Genomic DNA, 8,530 nt, shown 5'->3' on the forward strand with positions numbered 1-8,530 from the left:
GATGAGATGGATCCAACCTGACGACTCTCATGGAAATGGGTATGGATAATGGAAATGGATTTGGGTAAGGGTTTTGGGCCTTGGGTATGCCAAGCCCATATCTTCTTTAAGAACAATTCTTCCTCTTCAAGCCCACTTTTAATTGATACGGCTCTTGCAAACATCAATCTTCGCTGCCTTTCTGCGGGAGTCTTTGCCGTTTCTTTGCTCTTTTCGCTGGGTGAGTTAACCATGATTTATTTAGTTAAAAATGCAAAATTAATTGAGAAAAGTTTTTATTCTTGAAAACAACGAAAACACAGAATATGGGATAAAATGGAGCGTTAGTGCACAAATGATGAGTTAAATGCCAATAAAAAGGTGCAAATATATACAATATTTGGCATTCATCAAATACCCCCAAACCTGAATTTTACTTGTCCTCAAGTAAAACAAAACTAAGGAAATCCTACCTATACCACTGTCGCTGGTCTCTCGATTGCATTTAGCGAATGCAATAAGCCTTTTAAACCACTAAGTGTCCCTAGTGGACGAGTTGAAGTCTCGTGAAGGTTTGCTTAGAACGTACCTACAAAGTTCTAGGACAAAATATAAGCTCAGATTCCATGAAATGTGACATGTGCAAGACAGTAGAAGCTCACAGCAAAATGGAGATGTCAATCTAGCTATCAAAGGCACAATCCTAGCACTGATAACAAATAAAGACATGTGATAAGAGTGTAAAGTGTATCTACACATGTGTAAAGAAAGATCGGATGTTATGACTACTAATCACCAAGAGATAGTTTCTCAGGCTAAGAACCGAGGTCGAAATCTAGCTAGCTGTCCGGACTTTACGAGAATTGTGAATGAGTTGGAGGTATTTCACAATTACTCGCGTTGTACATCAATGGCATACACCCTTCCTTGCTTATAACACAAAAACACAAAAGATGACTCTTTACATGACTCTTATTTACATTGACTACTCTCTTTTATTTTTGGAACAAGAGAGGATGGAATTGATAAATACTTGATTTTTTTTTATTTTTTTTTTGAAAAAATTATTTACAACATGGTAACTCTTTTGATACATAAGCAAAACGAAACAAAAAATTACATGACACTTTGCAAGAGGTAGCCCTTTTTGATACACCCAGTTAAATTCGATGGTTGTCTTTCTTAATGTAACCTCCACCTTCTATCCCAACCAACCAAAGAACAAGCTAGTCAAGTTTCGTTCAGTATTCTAAAGTGATTGGCAATTGTGACTTCCGATAGAACACCTCAAGGATGAGGCTATGCATGTATTGGTAGATCGTGCGCGTGCAAGTTTCTTATCACTATGTGAATTGTGCTAGAATCAGGGTGCCTAAATATCTAGACTAAGAATCCTTATGTTTACATACATGCACAAGAGTCAACATTTCAAGGTAAATGAGCTCCATTTTTATGTTTTTTTTTCGAATTTTTTAATTTTAATTTTTTAATTTTTTTTCCCAAAAAGAAAGAGTTCTGTTTTCAATTATAGCATGTTATCAAAGTATCTACTTTTCACCCCCAAACCTAAACTAAACATTGTCCTTAATGTTTCAAAAGATAAACATGATTATAACACATACCATGAGAACGATGCTAAGTGTAGAAAAAGGAAAGACAATTGTGTTCCTTTTGCTTGTTCTTCGTTTTATGTATCTGTGTATATATAATTATGATGTAAAAATTGTAGGGTGAAACCAGTTGTGTTCTAGTTAGAAATTTTAATAGAGGATTAAAGATTATTTAGTCTCAATTATTTACACATAGATAATCTAGCACTAGAGAATAGTGAGGTTTTTAATTCTGGAATTTTTGTGATATCTTTGTTCGTAGGAAAGCATTGTCGGGCCTAGCTAACCTGGACAGGGAAACTGCATGCATGGATTTCCATTCATAAAGGGAGGACTTACTTCTATTAGTGAACTGATAGATCCCAAGTTTTACTTAGAAATTGATAGAGTACCTTTCTCGTAATTATAACCATTAATCTACTGAAGTAGAAAATTTAGTGATAAGAATTTAGACCTAGTCATTTATTAGAATTTAATTCAACATAGTGAGCTTAGAGACAATCAACCTATGAAATAGAAATTAGTATAGAGAGCTTAGATACTAAAATTTATAGTTTACTGGTTGTAGAAAATCATATAGGTTTGTGTTTCATTTCTTGTTGTTCTTAACTCATTTAAAAAGGAGTTGCTTTTTCACGCGTTTGTAAGTATGAGCAGTATTTGCATTTAGTTGAGCGATAGTATTTCTCAATAAGGTGAGGACTTATGAAGACCAGAAGAACGGTTCAATTTTTGAGGACGAAAACATTATGAGGTGAGGATAATGTAAGGACCCGCAATCACGTCAAAGCTATTAGACCAGTCAAGAGACGACTAAGCCGTTAATGACTCGATTAATTAAATATGAACAATAATTAATAAAAATAATCTAACGATAATTTGGACGAACAAATAGTACTATTAGATATATCTCGAAAAGTTATGCGAAATGGACTACAAGAACGCGTCAATCGGATACCGGACGAAGACGATATCGCACTCGGAAAGTTAGATGTTGAAGTTTGACCAAAGTCAATCCTCCGTTGACCGTTCACCCGGACCGTTGCTTTGATTTGGCCTGACTTCTGTTGGACTGGACCTTTGGTTAGTAATTAGGTTGTCCCTCAGTAGTTTGCTTGATATGAAATAGTAGAAGCTTTGGATTAATTCAAAGAAATAGAATATGTTTTGAGTATATCTTCTCCATGCAATTTAGCTCCTTCGTGGGTTATCAGAAAATAAAGATGGTGGTGTTTGTTTGTGGTAGAGACAGAGAGTTAGAAAGAGAGAAGGAAGAGTAATAAATATTATCAAGTTTTTGTTTAGAATAAAAGAGAAATAGATAGCTAGTGGGGAGAGAAATCTTAAGGGGAATTAATGATGATGATGTTAATCAATGCAAGAATGAGTTAAAAGAAGATAGTGGGTGATGATTAGAAGATGTTAGTGAGGGTGAGAGAGTTACATCAGTAGAAAAGAAGAAATAGATGGCCTTATAAATATCAATAACTAAAGAGAACATAACTTAAGGTAGAAAGCTAAGAAGAAAGGATGATGATGATGATAGTTAATAATCAATAGAGTCGGAGATGATGTTAGTGATGCAAACTTAGTAATTTAATAAAGTTACTTTCTTTTAACAACGATCGATTTTCAAAAGACAAACCAATGGATTATACATTTCAAGGTATGCGAGGCTTGTCATCAAAAGAGGTGGAAATCGATAACGAACTCTCTTGTATTCATTATTGTTTTACAAATCTATATCTTATGAAATCCATGCATATCTTTGTTACTATATGATAGTGTATGCATGTATTATCTATGTGTAATACAAACTCGGTTTCTTTTACATTTTGGGATGGGCATGGATCTTTAGAAAAACTAATATCTGTGTTTTGGGAGTATCTACTTATTTTCAAAAAGTGATTCTTTCCATTGACTGGAAAGTGGTTACATTATTTATTTATTGTTAGCGTGAAAGGGAGAAGGTTTCCTTTTGATTGGTGTGAGATGTGTGCCCCAAAAGTTATATCTATATCTATGCTTATATGAGCGAAAATTGCTACCACTAATAAACTAATAGGCGGTCAAGTTGAATATTATTTTCCCTATTTCTGTACGGGAAACGCATGTCTCATACATGAATGTTTACTATTCTTTTAAATTACTTTCAAAAGATACTATATTATGTTCTGGTGTTTAGAGAGAATGATGTTGAGAATCTTATATATGATAGTTGGATTTACGCTGGACGGATTACGGGCTCTCCACTGTGTAAGCACTTCTTTCGGATATAATATTGTTACCATTAGTTTCTTTGAATACTTGATATGTAGAGTGCGCGTAGAATAAGGTACTAGTAAGGTAAATATCGTTTATGACTTGAGGACGGAAACCTCATAGGCACTTTAATGATTACTGAAGAATCCGCAACAGTCATGCCTTGCTACTCTGAAGGAAGACGTCGCTCAACTATTATTTATGTTGTGAATGTGTGCCGGTTTAATGGTTGGTAGAACTTTATATTTCAGTACAACTTATTATTTTAATATGCTTTATCTGTTTTTCCGCGTTTTATCGTTTTTAGCAAAACCTGCATTGTCTTGAAATCATTCTAGTGATTACTCGAAAGTTAGTTGTTATTTTATACTGGGCACCCTTCAGGATGATGTGCTCACTCAATTCCCACTTTCAGTTTCACAGACAGATCAAGATGTCACTACACCATTTTTCCAGATTCGCAACTAAAATTCATAACGGCCAAGCAGCCGTTACGGATTTTTCTATTACAAAAAGCCGTTACAACCCTGTCGTAACTGGCTTTAGCCGTTACAATTTTTTTTCATAAGTCGTAACACGTGATAGCCGTTACAAGTCGTAACAGGTTAATGTTTTACGCGTGCTACTCACGCTTGGTCACACAAGAACTGATAACAGGGGTTAGTTGCGCATGTGCCATTCAGTCGTGTGCCATTTTTTTCCCACCCAACTTTGGTTGTGCTGGAGGATAATTCCTCCCTTGAAGAGATGAGGGATATTTCATCTTCGACCATCGACTAAGGCTAAGTCCTATGGGCTAGATTGAGCTGCTATATTGACCAAAAAGTGTTGCAAATCAAATAATAAGTGTTGGAAAAAAGTTAACACTTGTACATGCTGCTTCTCTCTCATAGCATTTGCTCGCAGTTCAACTAGCAGCTAGTTTCAAAAGTTGAACCGTTCAGCGCTCAAAAGGTAACCAAAACGCTGAACCATTCAGCGCTGAGAGAAAATTTTCTGATCCAACGGTTGAGATTTAAAGCGCTGAACCGTTCAGCGCTAGATGGTGGTCCCGCTGACGTGGTCTTCTAATCTAGCTGTTAGATTAGCCCCGTAGGACTTAGGAGGTTGTCCTAGCTGACGTGGATGACCAATCTAGCAGCTAGATATCTAGCCCATAGGATAGGACTTAGCCTAAGCTCACCATTTCTATTTTCCCTTTCTCTCTATCTTTTCTCTTCTCATCGCCTCCCTTGAAGAGATGGGTTTCACCAGTTTCGATCTGTTAATTCAGTCATCTGATAAATCGATCAAAGAGATTAGATATTAGAGTCTTGCAACAGTTTTGATATGTTATTTCAATCGTAAGTTTTTTCGATTTAGGGTTTTCATTAATCAATCGTTTGTTTTCTTTTTATTAGGGTTTTTTTCATCTGATAAATTTAATACAATTTCTTTTCTGATTTCAGTTTAAAGTTTTATCTGTTGAAGAACTTTGAAGAACTTCTAAGGTATTTGTTTCATCATCTATTAACTCTAATTTTGGGGCTTGAAAGATATATGGTTTGAAGGGTATATACTAAATGATCTAATCTGATTTTCTGATTTCATTTTAGGGTTTAAAAGATTGAAGAACTTTGAAGAACTAAAGTTGAGGTATATGAATTTATTTGTTTAGTTTCAATTAGTATGAACTGATTTGTTTAATTTCTATCTTAGGGTTTCAGTTAGTATATTGATTTGTTTGATTTCATAGAGAGGAAGTTAGGGTTTGGAAATTGATTGAAGGTTCAATTTTGTGATAGATAAGAAGAAATCAAAGACTGGGTTTGGTGGTTTGAGAAGTGAATCGATGTTTTGAACTTTGATTAGAGAGAAGAAAGAATTGGGAATTATTTTCGGGTTCTGAGTATAGATGATGGTGATTGAAGATGAATTTGATGGTTAGGGGTTGAAGTGATGATTTAAAAGTTCAATTGAGGCATAACAAGGAATCAAGATCAACTACTTCAATCTAGGAATTTGATTTAAGGTAAACTTTCTTTACCTAATAGAAGTCTGTTATATTCTGTGAATTGTGATTGTGTTTGTCATCTGTGCATTCTTGTTTTTCAACTGTTAGGCGATTTTTTTTTTTTGAAATGATTCTTGACTTGAGTATTATCTGCTGAAAATAGGTGGCTAAAGCTCTCTGGTACTGATATTTTACCAGGAAATGTTGTCTTTGTTGTTTTCAGGAGTTTCAAGGCGTTGTTGGATTGGACGACAATGAGGATCTAGTGTCAGATATGATTGAAGTTCCTCTTCGCACAGTGGAGATTCTTGTTGCTTGTCATGTGTTGGTCTTTGTGGACAGCAAGATGGTATGTGTATTTTGTATTTGGCACCTGCAAGTTTCTCCCCATCTTTTCAATTTCTTATCTTAATAATATGCTGTTACATTCATTTTTATACTTGAGCGTTCGTGCATTTGGTTGAAGGGTTGAAATCATGGTTATTAAATTGCTTCTCAAAAAAACAACTACAGTTGCAGGTTGGTGACCCTGTTGAAAAGGCAGCGCTTAAAGGAATAGACTGGACTTGCACATCAGATGAATAGGCTATGTCCAAAAAGTAAGCTGCAATTTTTATTGTTATTAATGATCAGCATCTTGCATTTACTGGTTTACTTATTTGATCCATGTACTCTGTTCTGTAAACAGTACTTCCTGTTGTTAGTTGTCACTCTTAAATACTATATTTGATGGCTCAGATCTTTGATTAATTATCATAACCTCAACAAAGAGCACTTCGTAGAAATCCTTCAGATATTTATTAGCTTAAGCAATCTTTATACTAGTATTATATTGTTGACTGTCTTAAGGATTAGGAAAGATCTTTATTAATTTTTTTGGCATTAAAAAAATGCTTCATGTTCATTTGTTCCTCACAATCTTAATGATTTTTAGTATGATGACAAGTATTAAAGAAATTCAAATTATAGAAAAATGATGCTCTCATTGATATTGTCTGATCCTCGACCACTACAAGTGCCATGCTCCTGATATCATTTTTGGCAGTTCTCATTTTTCCTATCTTTTCCACAATTTTCTTTTATCGTATTTTCATTTGGATATCAGGGTATGTGGTAACCGTTCGGTGCAGATTGTTCAGAGACACCACTTTGCGTCTCACTCGAAACATATGGCAGTTGTGACTCGTATTCAAGATGATTTTTTTTGGCTTTTGTGAAGGTTGATAGTTCTTGAAGGACGGATGTCTATGTATTCAGGTAAATTGGTATATCCTGATATTGTTTCCCATGCAGTGTTCCAATCACCGACGGACGTCTAAACATGAGAACCTGGCAAGTAAAAGGAACAAAGATTTGTTTTTTTTTTTCACACTGTTCGATTGGTGTCTTATACTCTATTAGCTTATACACTGTTAAAATTTCAGGTTAATATTGGATTTTTGATGGTTTTTTGCTGGTTGTATTTCAGCTTATTAAGGACAAAGGATGTGGGTGACGCAGAGACATTGGAAATCATGGTAAGAATTTATAATCATGACTTGGAGTCTCTTGCTTAGACACTTGTTTTTTTTTCCCAACATTTTCATGTTCCTTATCAAGTCATATCCATATCTTTTCTAGATTGTGTAGTCATTTGATTATACTGCACTTCTAATTATATTGTTATACGCTGGCTGGACTAGTGATGTAGAAGAGAGCGTAGTCTATGAAAGATGGAAGTAGTTAAAGAGAGCCCTTGGACAAAATCGGATTTGACGGTTTGATAAGAGCAAGCTAACAACACCCTTAGCCTTTTTGACAGTGGCATTGGTATGACCAAGTCAGGTTAGTACTTCTAAATGCAACTATATTGTGTTCTTCTATCTGTTGTATTAACCTATATGATCACATTGCTAACTTGGTGTTTATTGTTGGTTGTTTGAGATGTGGTGAACAACCCTGGTACCGTTGCAAGGTATGAAACCAAAGAATGCATGGAAGCTTTGGTTGCTGGTGCTGATGTTAGTTTTTGATTAGACGGTTTGGTGTTCGTTTCTACTCTGCATACCTTGTAGCTGATTTGCTCCAATACCCACTCAACCAGTACGCAAGAGAAAGCAAAGACTGTTATTTGAGTTCTGCGTCTATTAATTTTGTCTTGTATGTTCTCAAGTTCTAAACAGATTTTGTATGAGCTTGAAGACGTAGACGACAATAATGACTTGTTTTATTCTTTCAACAACGACAACTTAACATAATTCTAACCATTATGTTAAGAATAAAACAAGTCATTATTGTTGAATGTGTGATAGAGTTTTGTTGGATTGAGTGAATGATTTATGCAGGTAATTTATTTTGATTCCGGCATATTTCCGGCCGAATATGAACTGCCGGTCAACATTGACCTGGTCAGAATTGGTCATTTATTGACTGGTTTCGACAAGGTCAATATTGACTGGCAGTAATCTTTTACTGTTACAAAAAGGTTCGTAACGATTTGAAGCTTTTACCAACCCTTGTTACAAAATAAATTCGTAACGGCTGTCGCATGTTACGACAGTGCCACGTAGTAAAGGCCGTAAGCCGTTGCAAAAAAAAATCGTAACGCTAATGGGCCTATACAAAAAAATTGTAGCACCGTGTTTCGTAACGGTTGAGTGGGTAGTGTGTTCACATGACGATTAAAGCTTCGAAGAATTGGTTTCGT

General features: G+C 35.2%; 1 long non-coding RNA gene across 1 annotated transcript; it reads left to right on the forward strand.

Moving 5' to 3' along the window:
* Nucleotides 1–5,056: 5,056 nt before the first annotated feature.
* Nucleotides 5,057–8,180, forward strand: LOC113304647. Its single transcript, XR_003338277.1, has 10 exons — nt 5,057–5,194; nt 5,300–5,341; nt 5,447–5,486; nt 5,636–5,862; nt 6,068–6,193; nt 6,358–6,443; nt 6,950–7,101; nt 7,313–7,361; nt 7,527–7,668; nt 7,768–8,180. It is a non-coding gene; the product is annotated as an uncharacterized LOC113304647 (long non-coding RNA).
* Nucleotides 8,181–8,530: the final 350 nt, after the last annotated feature.

The sequence above is a fragment of the Papaver somniferum genome, chromosome 8, assembly GCF_003573695.1.
Source record: "Papaver somniferum cultivar HN1 chromosome 8, ASM357369v1, whole genome shotgun sequence".
In the NCBI taxonomy this organism is placed as follows: Eukaryota; Viridiplantae; Streptophyta; class Magnoliopsida; order Ranunculales; family Papaveraceae; genus Papaver; species Papaver somniferum.